This window comes from Meleagris gallopavo, chromosome 4 (genome assembly GCF_905368555.1).
Source record: "Meleagris gallopavo chromosome 4, MGAL_WU_HG_1.1, whole genome shotgun sequence".
Lineage (NCBI taxonomy): Eukaryota > Metazoa > Chordata > Aves > Galliformes > Phasianidae > Meleagris > Meleagris gallopavo.
Genome location: NC_139407.1, coordinates 66,729,875 through 66,747,449, shown reverse-complemented (window position 1 = coordinate 66,747,449; position 17,575 = coordinate 66,729,875).

The window sequence follows — 17,575 nt, the reverse complement described above, 5'->3', positions numbered from 1 at the left end:
ATTACTTATTATTAAAAATAACCCCCTAGGCAGTTTAATTTTAAAAGGAATTAAGGCTGGAATAACTCACTGATAATATTAACTGATAGATTCATTAAGAAAATTGAGAACTTTCTTCCCCTAGCATGTTAAAATATGTTGTCTCTTTAAATCAAGAATTTGAAACATTTTCAGATGTTTCAAAGCTGTCTTCGCTGATACATCTTCTCATCCAGTTCACAGAATTAAATCTACATTGGATTCTGAACTTGGATTAGGTTTGATCAGTTCTCATGATGCTTTTATGCGCTGCTCCTTCAGAGCAGCAGAGGGATGGAGGGGAGGACATCCCTCTGTTTTCAACCCATACTTTCACTGTAAATTACTGTTTGCTCTAAACTGCAGCAAGAAGTGGTAGTGCTTCATTCCTTTGAAGAAATGCCTTTGCGTTCATCACAAGTAGGAGTTCTGACAAAGAGCACCTGAAGATTTTTAAAGAGGAAAAAAAACATAAGTGTTCAGAATGTGTTTTATGTGGAAAAAATAAGAAAATAAGTGTCTTCTCCCATTTATGCACACTGGATCATTGTAGCCAAATTTAAATTGTAGGATTTTGCTCTGTCAGTACCTCCTGGTTTTAAGTTTGCACCCTTTGCTTTACCTCCTCTTTGCTAAGGAGACAGCGTGGCTTATGATATGACTACTAAAAAAATCCAACAACATTTTCAGCAAATAGTACCCATGCATAAGAGGTGTTAATATAAGGCCCATATAAGGTCTTCAATGAAGAATTTAGGAATATCACATCTTGCAAGTACTGACATTAATTATATGAAGACATGGGAATCTGACAACTAAGAAAGTATCGTAAGGTCAATATAAATTGATAAATAATCAGCTCCAATATTGTATGGGTGTCCTTCCTGGAAAAAGTAAGCTGTTGCCCTGTGCTGCCAAGGTCTGTCAGGTAGCTCTGTAAGATTAATGATATTAGCAACTGAATCAGGAGGGCAGTAGGTTGTTTGAATTGTCTTGTTTGCTTCTTTTCATTCCAGGCTATATTTTTCACTGCTGTTTACTTAGTTTTGAACCTTCCTAGCCAAACTGTGCAAACTGCTGTACTCTTGCTATGCCCTTATTTGTATCCTTGCCTCACTTCAGGATTTTAGAAAGCAGCTCTGCTGAAGGCTCAAAAGATTAAAAATGCTTTCATTCCATAATCCCAATGTCAGATATCTGAAGTCAGCTTGTGTTCACTACTGTGGCAATCAATTTTCTGGAATTTCATCCCCTTGACTCTTTCCTCACTATTCAATAAATAAATTTGATTGAAATTGATTGACAGAGTATGATTACTGTCAGGTCAATATTAACATATGTCTGCTTGGGCATCTTCCTCAAAAGTCTGTCCTTCAATCTGAATTTCTGCTTGACAAAGACCTTCCACAAGAATATTTGCTGTGACATTCAACGATGAAAAGAAAGCACCATTTACGTTTGAAATCTATGAATATAAAATGAAAGGTCATCTGTCAAATTTGAACCTAATATTGGTAGAAGATGATTTCGTCTGTTTTGGTGTTATAAAACAAGCAAAGTACATAACAACAAGGCCTTCTAAAACACTGCGTGGCTTTCTGAGCAGCATACCCACATAAACATATTATATATTTTTTAATTCCTTTGTAATATTGATATGAATACAATGTGATATGTTTTAATGTATTTTATTTTGTTTTCTCTAGACAAGTTCTTCTTAATCAGCAAGTATATATACCAAACAATATTAAATAGCACAGATTTTATCTGCTCCTTTACACAGGAGAATCATAGAGTCACTGAGGTTGAAAATGACCTCTTTAAAACATCAAGTCCAACCCCAACCCAACTCCACCCTGCTCATTAATTGTGTCTCTCAGTGCCACATATCTATGGTTCTTGAACACCTCCAGGGATGGTGACTCCACCGCCTCCCTGGGCAGCCTGTGCCAATGCATCACCACTCTTCCTGAGAAGAAATTCTTCCAGTATCCTAGCTGATAGTAGCCTCATTCAAAGCAAGAGGCCAACTTGCTGAAAGTATCTGGAAATTCTCCATGCTAGATATTATTTCTGTCAAAAAACAACACAGCTTATGCATGGCAAAGGATGCTAAGCAACCCTGGCACCATCTGAGATTTATTTTTCAGAAATTTTGTGTTGCTAGTGATGCTGATGGGAAGCCAGCTGAAACAGTACCTTCCAAATATAAAGATGAATCCAGTTAATGTTTAGATACTTTCATGAAAGAGACAGAGAGGAAAAGGAGAAACACATCCAAGGTACATAAATTTGAGAATATTTGGCTGATGGTAGACAAGAAGACTGGTGGTGATTTGGTTATATTTTATTATTGTTTTTTTTTTTTCATTTTTGTGTGTTTGTGTTTGTTTATATTCCTCTACATAAATATGAAATTTTGTCCAGTGAGCTATAGGATGCTATTCCTTGTAAGGGCTGAAGTACTTCTATCCTGCAAATACCTCTCATGTATCCAATTCTCTTTTATTTCTATTCAACCTTCTCTAGCAAGAAAATTCAAGTTGCAGACTACTGTAAGAATTGCTGATGTCACAGATTTAATTTTATGTTCTCTTGGCAACATTTCTATTCCCATAAAGAAATGTGGCTACATCTCTTCTGCAATTTGTCTAGTGATGCATTCTCAGCCTTGTTTAGCTGTCCACCTACTGGGAAAGCATTAGTCTTTGCATTATATTTTTTCAAGGACTGCATTTTTCTCCAGTTCATCTGGATACTGACTCTTTTCTAATGATAAAACTCCTCCACTCATTATTATTGTTCAGGGAAATTAGCTTGTTGTTGAACAATGCTCTGATGTAACCTGTATTCTCTCCTGCTAAACAGTTGTCAATTGTAGTTTCAGTTCTTCTACATCTTCCACAGATTTTCCATCAACCCACCTTAATGAAATTTTTGGTCTTTCAATTCTTAGTGCTGTAAATTCAATAGAACTCTTTCCTTATTTGTGCCTTCATTCTTTATTCAATCAATATTGTCTGTGATTATCTTCCTTCTTCAAACAAAGAAGTTGTATTGTTACTTTTTGAATATTTTGTGCTGGAGCTTCTAATAGAGTGAGATCTAGATGTAACTAGATCTAGTTGCATCACAATTTAGTGGTAATAAATCAGGGTTTCTGGCTCCAGAAATTACTTTCATCCTTATTAGGACTGCTGGGATGTTGTGAGGCTTTTGATATTGTTTCTCACACCTCCTCCTGGAGAAGCTGGCAGCTCATGGCTTGGCCTGATGTAGTGTTCACTGGGTAAAAAACTGTCTGAGCCTAGAGGGTTGTTGTGAATGGGATTATATCCAGCCAAGTTATTCTTGGGCTGTTCCCCTTTAAGCAGAAGCCTTTGTCTATCTAACATGTTTGAATTCAGTAATATATAAGCCCTAAGACACAGTCCTATGAATCAGCCTTTGTGAGCTCCCAACTTACTGTATCTTTCCCATATGATATATTCTAGCCATTCATTAGAAATTTTCTTGCCTTTCAGTGACAAGCTTTCCCTTTTTTTTTTCCCCTCCAAGATATCTTGTCCTACTTAATTTTTTTCATAGCAGGAAAATATCACTAACTTTACAAAAAATTATCATGAGAGTAAAAGTCACCATTTCTTTCTTGTACTCATACTACATAATCACACAGGAACTAATAATTTAATCAATTGCAAAAATATTAGATCATTAGGTAAAGCAAAGAACCCTTTGGAAAACTGTAGAAGCATATATCTCATTTCAGTGACCACACAGACAAACTCTGCCACTGATTTCTGATGACTGGTTTCCTTCCTTTGTTCTCCACTAGTATTTAATCATATCCACATCTACCTTAGTTTTCTAAAATAATTATCCTGGCTCAGAGTCTTTGTTCATTTATACATTTACTGGCTGAAATGGAATTTCAGGAAGTATTTAATCAATTCCTCTACCTCTAGTGGTGGGTTCAATCTGTGACAACTCAATATGGCTTTACTTCAAGGAGCAGCACAAACGCTTGGGATGGTTTTGGCTGGACAGCTAAAAATCAAATCTTAAAAACAATCTAACTAGAAGTCTACTCTAAGTTCCTTTTATGTTTTGGACTACTTGTACAATACATATTTGATCATTTTCTATTCCAAACAAACAAACAAACAAACAACAAAAAAAAAAGCATAGTTTGATCATATATATAGAAGTAGGTATTCTGAATCTATAGTAATATGGTTACTTTAACATCTGAAGAAAGATTTATTTTTTTTCTCATATGCAGATATATACTTCTGTATACTCTACGTGATATGTGATCTGTCATTAAAAGGAAAGATACACTGCCTTTTGTCCGAAATGGTATATTGTAATATGCTGTATATTTTTTTATGTGCATTTTCATAGTTTTTATTGCATACTTGTGGAAGCAATAAAGTCTTCACCTTATTTTTCCTTCCATAAATCACTCTCATCCCTTCCCTTCTCTTCCCCTCCTTTTTTTAGACAGTGATTTTTCTAATTCTTGATCTTGAGTCCTTAAGTATGCTGATATGGAAATTCACTGCCTTTATCTTCCAAATACCTACTTACAAAATCTCAATTTCTCCATTGGCAAATGTAACCAATAAAGGCTACCTGCATGGGCAGTTGTTACTTTTTCTTCTATTTTATTATTTTTCTCCATTTTCTATGTATTCATTCTGTACATATACGGCCCAGATGCTTTGTATGCTGAACATAGTGTGTTAGGTTCACAATCATGTACTAGACCAGAAACATTTAGATTGAATCCCCATTTTGCTGCCTGTAATTTAGGGGTTTGCTAACAGGATCTCATTTCAGCACTCTAATTAGAAATGGTCTGGAAAAATAAAGTACTCCAGTGCTAATCGTGAGATAGCTTGTTCTTCTACTGATAATGTCATAATTCACCTACTCCTTTGATGCTTGTAAAATGTTAACCTGTCATGCTTGTTAATTTTACTTTTTATTTTTAATGTACTATAAAATTATATCTTCCTCAATATTTTATGCTTTTAGTTATATTTTACGGCAGCAAATAATGCTTGTGAAGCATTACAGGAAGCAGATTTCTATTTACCTGGCGGGGAAGTGCACTGCAAATGCAATAACAACCACAAAGTGTTTCAGAGAAAAGGAGTGCAAAGTTTGTGAAGCTCAAAGATGGTGTTGGTAGTGTCTGTTGCCTGTTTCACTTTCTGCTCTTGGTGCTGACATCTCAGCTTCTGTAATGCCGGCATAAAAGCTCATATCATAGAATGGCTTAAATTGGATGGGATCTTAAAGATCACGTAGATCCAACCCTCCTGCTTTACCAGCATTGCCAGAAATCAGATCAAGCTGCTCAGAGCCCCATCCAATGTGGCTTATAATGTCTCCGGGGTGAGATATCTGCAATCTCTCTGGGCAGCCTGTGCCAGCATCTCACTGCTCTCTGAATAAAAAATTTCTTCCTAACATCTAACCTAAATCTCTCCTCTTTTAGTTTAAAGCCATTCCCACTTGTCCCATCACTATTAGACTGTAAAAAGTTGCTTCCCACCCTGCTTGTAAGATCCCTTCAAGTACTGAAAAGCTGAAATGAGGTCTCCCTGGAGCCTTCTCCAAGAGAAAGAATTCCAACTGCCTCAGCCTCTCACAGAATCACAGGGGTGGAAGGGGCCTCAAAAGACCATCAAGTCCAACCCCGCTGCTAAAGCAGGTACCCTACAATAGGTCACACAGGTGAGTATCCAGATGGGTCTTGAACATCTCCATAGGCAGAGACACCACAACCTCTCTGGGCAGCCTGTTCCAGTGCTCTGTCACCCTTACTGTAAATAAGTTCTTTCACATGTTAGTACAGAACCTCCTATGTTCAAGTTTTAGGCCATTGCTCCTTGTCCTGTCGCTACACACCACTGAGAACAGGATGACCTCATCCATTTGCCTCACCTCCCTTTAGATATTTACAAACATTTATCACATCCCCTCTCAGTCTTCTTTTCCCCAGACTGAACAGAGCCATGTTACTCAGCTTTTCCTCATATGGGAGATGCTCAGGGCGCTTTATCACCTTGGTGGCTTTCCGCTGGACTCCTTCTAGGAGATCTATATTTCTGAACTGGAAAACTCAGAACTGGACACGGTGTTCTAAACGTGGCCCCACAAGGGCAAAGTAGAGGGAGAGGATAGCTTCCATTGATCTGATCTGCTGGGCATACTCTTTGTAATGCACCCCAGGATGCCACTGGCCTTCTTGGCCACAAGGGCGCACTACTGGTTCAAGGCCAACCTGTTGTCCACCAGGACCCCCAGGTCCCTCTCCACAGAGCTCCTCTCAGCAAGTCATCCCCTTACCTGTACTGATGCATGTGTTAATTCATCCCTAGCAGCAAGACTCTACACTTGCTCTTGTTAAACCTCATCAGGTTCCTCCCTGCCCAGTTCTCCAGTCTGTCCAAGTCTCATTGAACAGTAGCACAGCCTTCTGGTGCTTCAGCTCTCTGATCATCTTCATGGCCCTCTTCTCATCATTACTTATTAACAAGAAATCAATGAAAATATGTATGGCCTTATTTTGTTTACCTCTTCCCAACTCTCTCAGTCTGTCTAACACTCAGGAAAGCAACTGGACGTGGGTGTATAAATATCATTACAAACTGAGTCCCAGACACTGCTGCTAAGACTCAGATATACAGAATGGAAACAAAGCATCCTAGCCAAGGTTATCAAGCTAATTAACAAATTTTCTTCTGAAATCAGAAAACAGCTCTCAGTAAATATATAGAGTCATAGAACAGTTTGGGTTGGAAGGACCTCAAAGGTCATTAGTTCTAATCCCCTACTGTGGGCTGCTTGCCCTCCACTAGATCAAGCTGCCCTTGACAATCTTTTAGATGAATTCTTTTAACTCTTTTAGTAGAATTTGGATTATTTACTTCCATTCATCCTTATCTGGACTTAAAGGATCTGGCTTATTATATTGCAGAAAATCATTTAAAGCAACAACAACAAAAAAAGCATTCAATTTGAATGAAAAGGCTTCATATAACAGAAAGACTAAATGCTGAATCCATTTACATATACAGGAAACTATATATATATATAATATAATATATATATATATATTTTTTTTTTTAATAAACATAATGCAAAGAGAAAGGAAAAGTTCATGCTTAAACGCAGTTGTATTCCCGCAGGAGCTGACAAAACTGATGAGCTAAATACTGCAAGTTACATGAGGACACTGAATTTGCCACTGTAAAAGCTTAGCTAACTTTAGGAACAGAGCTGTTGCTATTAGCAACGGGCCAGTCATTTATAGAGGGAATGATGTTTATCACTCAGCGTCACTCTGAATTTTTAGTGCTCTGCCCATATTGGGGAAAGAAAAAAAAAAAAAAAAAAGGATGCTGCTGTGTTTATGTTGCATTACCTCTGGTCTTGCACTGGTTGGGAACTAATTTACTGTCTGGTGCAAAGTGTAGCTCACATAGAGCCCCACAGCTGTATTTGTTTGTGGAAGTATTTACTTTGCTAGTATTTTATTTCAAAGCCTGGGGAGATGGAGGAGGAAGTTTACTCTGATACTGCACTGTTTTGCACATACCTTTATACTTGTTTCTCCCCATACAGTCTCAGAAAGCCATTTCTCAAACCCCAATATGTGGAAAAATTTAGATGAACAATGTTATAATTGTTTTCCTTGGTTTACTTTGCCAATAAATATTCTTCTCCCTGCTTTTGTTTTCATCATGCTATGAAGCTTGCCCTAGTTCCCTCAGTACAGCTCTCTTCTCTCAGTGTATACCAAATTTCATCTTCCTCTGCCTTTACATGTGAAGGATCGTGGTTATGTCCCCATCCCTTTCCTTCTGGATGCTGACTTTCTGGATTTGCTAGAATAATGGAAATATTATCCCACCACTTGTTGCAGTGTAGCCGCCTCCTTTATCACCAAAAAGCATCTTGATGGTTAGACCTATATTGTGGGTGTTATAATCCGTTATTATTTTCACACATAATTTTCTACAGTTCTCAACATGTTTCTGTGCAGCTCCTGTATTGATGTATAATATTTTATCCCATTTAATACCTTCTGACTTAAATCTGTCTACTGGTATAAATATGGACAGAAACAGCTAGATGATCCTGAAATGGAGTTTGAGGTGGAGATACAAACAGAATTTGGTTTGTTTACTTTAGCAAAACATTTTTTCTGTAAATCTTGATTTATAAATCCTCAAACTTAAAGAAATAAGCAAAAAAAAAAAAAAGTTAATTGGCAGTGTTTGTACACAAATGAATAAACAACCTATGACTGCATCCAGTTTGAAACAAAAAGACTTCTGAACACTGAAGCTATGAAGTTGAAGAAAATTCCCCCAGAAGAATTATTTGATTGTAAAACACAAATATTTTACAAGGAAGGTTCCTCTACTCATTAACAAGATCATGTAAAAAGGTTATATGCAACTGGGTATAGAGATACAGGAAGTTTGTTTCAAGCAGTGCAGAAGGATTTCTCTTCAGTGCTGTAGGATATCCTCATGCTTGAGGATTAAACTGAATGTAAGGATGTGTACACTGCCCAACAGAAAAGGTGTTAGTTGACTGCTGCTGCACATGAGCCAGCACTGTGCCCAGGTGGCCAAGAAGACCAATGGCATTTTGGCGTGTATCAGCAATAGCATGGCCAGCAGCATCAGGGAAGGGATTGTCACCTTGTACCTAGCTTTGGTGAGATCACACCTCAAATATCATGCTCAATTTTGGGCCTCTCACTGCAAGAACTAATTAATATTATTATGGATGAAGTGCATAAAGGCACAACTTCTCTTTCTCTGAGCTCGTTGCGGTCATTTTAAGCCAGAAAGAACGAGGCTTTTACACTGCTAAAAAATCTTTCTGCTGTCAATTTTAATAGTTCCTTACTTTTCTAGGATACCACTCATCTTATTGGAATTCTGATCTCTGGAGATTAACTTCTTAGTGATTTTGTGTTTATTCATTTCTTCTATTTTAAGGTAGAGATGAAGAATCAACACAGGAAAAGATCTGTGAGTGTTTCTCTCTCCTACTTAACCTTTGCAACCATAGAGATTATCCACCTTCTCCTCTGATTTTGACTGACAGTCTGAAAATGATGATTTTAAAGCATTAATGCAACATCAAGCACACTTAAGGTCAAGTATTTAACTTATATTTCATAGAAATCTTTGTAAACAGTCTTTTTTCCCATCAGCTTGCCTTGAGAGAAACTCTGATATGTCTATATTTAGAACATTTTTCATAGAGAAGCTAAACAATTCCTATGAGTGTGCTCTGTATGTGTAAAAGTGAAGTGTCCTGAATGTGTTAACCAGATAATTTACCTCTCAGAAAGAAACTCACATTATAGAAAAGTATATCCATATTGTTTAACCTTATATCATTGAGGCTTTATAATTTCGATCAAAAATAATAAAAAATAAATTAGTTTTTTTTTAAAAAAAAAAAGAAACAAAGTATTTTTTTTTTTTTTTTTTCCTTTCAGGCTTATCAGCATGGTGCAGCTAGAAAACAGGAAGACTTCTGACACAGATAGGCTCCACAACAAATAATGCACATTTATGGATAGTGATGATCTGCCTTTTCTTTTTTTTTCTGAAGTTCCTTTAGATACTGCTCATTATCTGGAAAAAAAAAAAAAAACAAACAAAATAGCTCTAATGATTTAAGGCATCTATCATTGTATACTGAATATTTAATACATACAGTATGAGTGATCTATAGTGAATAGCTTGTTTTCTCTGCTACCATAGAAATTCATGCCTTGTTTGAAGAGTACGCATCGTCTGAAAGATCTTGGGGAAAAGGGAGATAAAAAATGAGGTCTCATGTTATCAGCTATAGCTATATTAGTAACCAAAGCAGGTCATGGATCTTTATACATGTTCCCTGGCCTTAGCAGAAAGAGGCTTAGTATTCACATAGCCAAAGACTCTCTCCCTGCAGAACAGCTTGCTTCAGCTACAAGGATTGCTTGAGAGCAGGTCTGTGCCGCCTGCCAGGCTATCATCATGTGCTCTCATCAGTCTGGGAGATTCAGACATCTAAATGTAGATATTTTAACTTTCAGATAGAATCTAGCCCAAGATGATACTCCTGTGCATGATCTGACCAACACAAGAAAAAAAGCAATCAGAATCTCTAGTTTTAACTTGAGATTTTCCAATACGTTTTCTTCTGTTACCTCCAAAAATATTTATCCAAAGAGAGCTGGGAAAATTTTCAATGAGACCTGACAAAATTTATGTGTCCATAACATACACATGCATCACCTCTAGGCACCAACTGCAGCAGGTGTTACACACAGCAAGTGTAAGACTTCTTGTACATGAACATAGTACCTATGCTCACATGTTTCTGTCTATTCTGTCCCATTGATCTACTGACCCTCAGAGTCTGAATTAGTGTCCTGTAAATGCAGTAGTCTTTTCTGAAATACATATTGAACTGTTCTTTTTCTATATACAGATGAATTGGCTGCCATAGGAGAGGGCATGACCTAGCCATAGTTTGATAGTCCATTTCTACTCATGCGAATGGTACATGTGTATGGACAGTGATAATTCCTAACACATAGCAATTGATATAGTTTCTCCTCTCAAGAAAAAAAAGTTTCTTTCTGTATTCAATTTGGATCCCACAGACTTTGGGATGGAAGATGAATGTGCTGTGATCACACAGGAAAAGACAACATCAAGGTTGTAAATGGTTTGTGTTTATTTATATTTAAGGCTTTGACTGAGGAAAAAAAAAATGAGGTCAGAGTGTGAGACTTACTAATATCCATATCTCAGATAGTGAGCTATCATGGATTGACAACTAGCAGTGACAGAATAGGAATTACTAGATTTCTATTTTGACACTTCACTAGATTCCACACATTTTATACTAGAATGTGTTTTTATATAAAGATACATATTAAGAAACATAAAGGGGTGCAGACTCTTACAAACGTGACCTTGTATGAAGAACATAAATATCTACTGAAGAGAGCAGTAATTGAAAAACATTTTGTACTTAGAAGGGAAGACTGGATTTTCTTTAGTCTGTTTTAACGCTCCATGAAACAAGCCTTTCATTGGATTAGCAAAGCCTGATTTTGCCCACACAGTATTAATTATGATGTGTTCCAACATACGATGGTAATTTTTTTTTTTTTTTTGGCAAAGAATGATCAAAATTATCAGTTTAGTAAAACATGGCTTTAAAAAATTGAATAGAGAGTAAATGCCATGAATAAGACATTTTTCCCCACTACAAAAATTTAAATACATGTGTTTTAGTTGCTAGCCTACTTAGCAAATAGAGACAGCATAAGAGATAAGGTTTGCAATTGTAAAAAATGCAGTCAATTAAGACTGCCTGTAAGTATAATTGTTTGATTTGTTTTTACAAGGATCATTTCTATTGCCATTCCAGGTGTAGTCTCAGCCTGAGCATTTAACTTATGTTCTTTTCTGTGTTTTCATTTTCATAATCTATAATTGAAGTTTTTCCTTACAAAAGCATATTGTGCATATATGGAAAACCCACCTTGCAGAAGTGGAGATATTTCTATACTGGGATAATTCCTTACTACTAATGAGTTTGAAAGTTACTCTATTATGTTGCAAAGTGGAAAACCTCAGACTTCCAAGAGGTGGAAATTTACATAGAAATGAGTTTAAGACCTTTATTTTGCAACAATCAGCTTTATCAGTAACAGCTACCTTTAAAAGCAGTGGTCACAGAGCATGTCAGCATTCAGTGTACAGGGACTAGATCTGCAATCAACGTACTTTTAAAACTTGAAAACGTGGGACTTCACAGAACCTTTTATCCCTACTGTCATGCCCTACATGTGAAGGCAAGGAGGGGTGACCAGATTTGCATATCCCCTCTGGTTAGGTTACGGTGAACTGACCCTCAAGATTCATAAGAGGAAAAACATCATGTTTAATAGGAGATTAACAGTTATCCTATTTGTGTTGGCCCTACCACAGTTATACCTTCCTAACCCGTGCAGTTTTAACATGGCCTAACCACTTTAAGAGAGAAAAAGAGATAGAAAGAGAGAGATCCACAGTCCAGGGCCTAGCGTAAGGTCTGCTAATGTGGGTGTTCCACATGGCATAGAATGAAGAAAAGAAGCAGCAGCAGCAACAAGTGATAATTTGCAGTAAAAAGCAACTTCTAATAGTAGATATTAAATTCCCCCAAATAATCCAAGAATTAAAAAAAAAAAAGGAAAAGAAAAAGAAAAAAATCAAATTACTATGTAACATTCCCAATACATTCCACAATTCATCAGCATACATAAAGTAAAAAGCGATCTTGGTGTTATTATTTTATCCCGTGCTCTCCATCTATGTTTTATGTGATGCAATTCCATGTGTGGATGGCAGTAGGAGCATTAATTATGTCCTGCATATGCCTATATCTCTCCATCACCTCTAGAAAGAGCTAACAGTAAATCATATAAATGAGTCATCAGGTCAGACTCTGACTCCTGACTTCATATTTGAACTGTAAACTAAATGATCATCTCTTTGTTTTGTGTGTATTCAAAGCCTAACACTGCAAATGTACAAGCAACATAAATTCCATGCATGAGCACTAGATTTAAAACTGATAACTGAAAAGAAAGTCTTTACCTTTGGGATTTATTTTCTCAGCTCAGAAATCTTCAGGTTTCTTTCACTATTCGTCAGAAATGATCAGAAAAATAACACAGAAACTTATATCACTAGATATTACAGTATCCAGTATACTTCTTACAATGAGCTCTCCACCAATAAAGCTAATTGTAATTCTTGTTGCTTAGCACAGAATTTTTTTTACCTTATATCTATGAAGGCAATTACATGAAGAATAGTTAATCCCCTAGACATCAGCTTTACCTGCATTATTTTAAGTACCGTAGCTATTGCACAACACACACAACCTGCTTAGGTATGGAAAGCAGTAGACAGGTGGGTAAATATATGCATAGGAGCATACATAATATAGGAAACAGTGTTTTCTGTTGTTATCAGTAGTGGAAAAGCAGTTTAGGTAGCTCTATTCAAACTATGACACCCTACATGCTACCATTCTCCATAGTACTGTTAAACATGAAAACTCAAAGGCATACAGAGATCCAGAGTCTCATTAGAGATGAGATGAGATGATAGCATAGAGAAGAGAAACTTAAAAATGCTTTGATTTGAGGAACTTTATGTACAGGAAAGATGGGTTATATTTAATCCAAGCGGATTCATGTGAAGTCACAGAAATAATTAAACTAGGAAATAGAGGAAGGCAAGAGGCACAGAAGGCATGGACCTCATAAAGCAGAGTGAATAATGGAAAAAGATAGCAGAAAAGCTTTTACATAGTTTGAAGCAAAGCAATACATCTACACAGTAATAGTTCAAACAATATATATAAGATGCCTAACTCTGAACTGAACATTTCTGAAACAGGTAAATCAGTGAACAAAGACAGCCAAAAAGGCCAATATAATGTGCTGAATTACCAGGAAGAGTATTAAAAATTAGACAGAAGTAACATTTTTCGGGAAGCAAATAAAAGGCAGAATTTTATTTCATCTTCATGTTTTGAAATAATTGCCTACAGGTTTATAAACTGTTCCTCCATATACGTGAAAGCATAAACAAAATAACAAAGATTCTCCCATACAATTCATCTTGCTTGACTGTAGCCTGTGCAAATATATAAAGATGGAGATAAAAGCAGTTCAAAGTGTACATAGTGGAAGATGCACGCTGCTTTCCCTAATGAAAACAGTCCTTCCTAGTCTAGAAGTTATTCTTCATCTTTTCTTACTACGATTCTGCTGCCAGGTTCCTCAAGTCATGACAACATAAGAAGAAAGTGAGTATGCCCATCAACTTGCAGAAGAAGCTTGCTTAAACGCTTCTCCAAACATCATTAGTTTAAGAATGTTACTTTAATAATACAAGAGGAGGACCCAGAACTTTGGAAATATTAATCAAACAAAGCTTTTGTGTCTAGGAGTTGAGCCCTGCATGAATTTGTTCCAGAAATGATGAAGGCTATCAGTTCCATTTATTGAAATGAAACATTACAGACTGTTTTATCTAAATAATGAATGAGTGGACAGGGCTATGATGTGAGTTTGAAGCTTTATCTTAGAACATCCTAAGCTGGATTCCAATTCTCACTTAAAGAGTAGTTAGTGTCACAGTTTGCTTGGCATTGGCATAAAGTCTAAAGGTGACAAATATATATAATATACTATAGACAGCAATTCTCTGTTGGTAGGAGTTTGAAAAGCATAGCAACTATTTTATTAAATTTAAGCATTATTTCTATAGCTTATCCTTTAAAAATAATGATAATAAAAATCCTTATGTCTTTTAAGAGTAGCAGAGAAAAATACTTATCCCAAAGGCTGAACTCAGGATGCTGGGCTGGGTTAAGAGCTGTAGGGTATCTGAAAGTTAAGCATTTGTTCAAGAGCAGAATTCATAATCTTGAATAAGTACTAGAAGTGAAATGCTGTTTTAAATTTTAAATCTTTCCTTGAATTTTGGCCTAACATTTCAAAGGAGCAAAGTCTGTCATGTTCAGATAAACCACTGCAATAAAAATCAGAAATAGCCAATCCAGGTTCTAAAACCATCACATGTAAGTAACAATGTGAATGTTGTTGGATGATCAGCCTATACTGAGACATCTGGACTTTGTATTTTGTATTTTGTATCTTGAACTAAAGGTGGTGCTACTGATAAATTTGATCTACTCAGGTACCATTTTGCCCAAATATTTCCCTCCTCAGTGGCCATCAGTTCTGTGGGCTGTGGTTCATATTTCCATTTTGTTACTTGAAGTAGTTATCAACCCTAACAAACACTGAAGTCGGAGCAAGGCAGGAGATAGGGTTGGGAGATAAGCAGAGAATTACAAACTGAGTAAGGAAGATCAAGGGCATGGGAGATATCACCCTCTCCTGGTGAAAGCACTATCAGAAAGATGAAGCTATCTTTGAAATTGCATCCCAGTGTTACAAATTAAACAAAGCCCAGTGACCCAAGAATGGCCGTACCTTCATTTCAAACATTTACATTTCAACTTCACTGCAGCTGCTGAGATCACTAGCTGTCTACCTTTGAAAAAAGAAAACCAGCTTGGTAGTATGCATACTGTTACAGTACTGCAGATGTTTGCTCCTCATTGTCTTTCGATATCTTGTCAGACAATTAGCCCTCACAACTCTGCATGAAACAGGCATCACTATATTCAAGCGCTGGAACTATATCTAGACGCAGTGGGTAACATTAGAGGAATCTAAGCTGCCATAATTTGCACTTCCTCGAAGGGCTCGTTAAAACAGAAGTTATACCAACTTGTGCTCCCTGAGGCTACTCATGAAATAAAGATCTCTCTGTATGTGTCTCTATCAATCTGCCAATGCTATTTTCAATGTATAGCTCTGCTTCTTCTGCAAGTCTGAAATTTTCAAGGTTGCATGAGGACTGACAGATAAGGTTTGTTAAATCAGGATGATCCTCTAAACCACAAAGAAAATATTAAAACTGAGTACAGAATCCTAAAGCTAGAGCCAGGTTTGCCAAAACAGGGGTAATTCTGACTACAAACTGATTTACTAGGTATCACTGATACTGAGGGTCCTGACTCAGAATTGATTTCCCTGTTTTTCATCACCCACTCTCAGCAGCCCAAATTGATTAATTTGATGAAGACCTGGCTGCCTTTGACACATTTTGGTAGGGATCAGAAAAGCATTCATTAAAGATTCAAACACATCGCATTCATTTTTAAAAACTCTCTTTCTTGGGCTATTGAAGAAAAAAGCAGGTTTTGTTCCTGCGTACCACAGTTTCTAACAACTGTATATAATCCTCTAGCAAATCTGCCCTGGGAGAGTTAAACTATAGCAAAAGTCAGGGGCTGCTCAAGGAGTTGGAGTTCAGGGGTTAAGCACTGCAGCTACTTAAGAGATGACCCAGCTGAACTGTAAATTCTCAGGTCATAGATGGCAGTGACGAGAAAAATATGATGACAATGACTACAAAGTATGATTGGTACCTATACTGTATCCAGCAGTGCCAGTGACATTCTCAAACTGGGCTCAACCCATGATGGGAATATATTTAACCTGTTTACTAGATTCTCCATTAAGGTGGGCAGGGGAATCTCTTTTACAGGGACTGTGTAAAATTAGCACCCCCCATTCCACTTCAAAGTATGCAATTAGTGACAGATTGTGCCATTTAAGGTGTGATACTATTATCAAAGCTTCTAGATCATGCCAGATTGACTCTACATCTTTTACAAATGAGCTTTGTTACAGTTAAGAGAATTTCAATCATGTATGTATCTTCATGCAAGAGTTTCAGTTCTGGTAGTTCTTGGGAATTTATGGTATCTTTACTGATATTAAATGGAAAATTATTTTTCAGTCTTTTCCTTCTCAGAATTTACCCTTCATAAGCTCATCTGTATTAGACAAAAAAAAAATTTTTCTGCTTTTTCAGACACTTCATCATATTTGCCAGAATCCCACCAATTTTGTTTTGGTATTTTTAATATAATAATTTCTATCAATATCTATATCTTAGAGTCTATACCTAGCCTGAAGAGATTAAAAGACAACAAGGCCTGTAAATCAGGGCTCAACATTCATGCTGAGCAACATGATTGATCCTCTCAAATCAAGAGAACAAGGAAAATCCACGAAGGAAAAACATTAGCAACCAGTTATGAAACATATATTTGATACTGATTTGATTTTATTATGGCTTTCTAGTTTTTATTGATTTGTTTTTTTTTATAGCATTTATATTAGTGATTGAAATTTTTATGTCTATTTTTTTGCTTGATTGGGGAATAAGCAGAGATGAAATCTAAAACATAAGCTCATAAACAGTTACAAGTAAAACAGGTGGAACAGAAATAATAATAAAAACCTACAAATTACTGATATACATATAGTTTAAAGCACAGCGATTAATTTATTATGAATGCACTGTTTCTCTGGAATAATTTCTTAAGCCTGTGATGCTTCTATTTTCTGACAAAACTTGATTATTTACTGCTACCTCCCATAGGGTGAGAAGGAAGAACAGACATTATTAATACATGAATTCTTAAGGCACAGTCAGTGGAAAGACATAAAGAACAATGTAAAAAAACACTTTAGACTCTTTAACAACTTTAATTTAAAGATCTTGTGGAAAGCTTTATGCCAATGAGATTTAAGCTTAGTTTAGGTGGAATAGCATTAACATTTTAGTTTACATTTACATACTAAAGACTAAATAAACTGCTTTTCACTGTGCCTCAATTAAGATCTGTAGTAAAACTAATATTTGGTCTACACTTTTTTTTTTTTTTTTTTTTGCTTTTAAAATCCAGCATTAACATGATATTAAATTTGAAATGCTAAGTGATAAATCTTAGACTAGTCACATCTTTTTTCTGAAGTCATTCCTCCAGTATTACCCATTAAAAGCTTGAAAGAAAAAGATCTACAGTT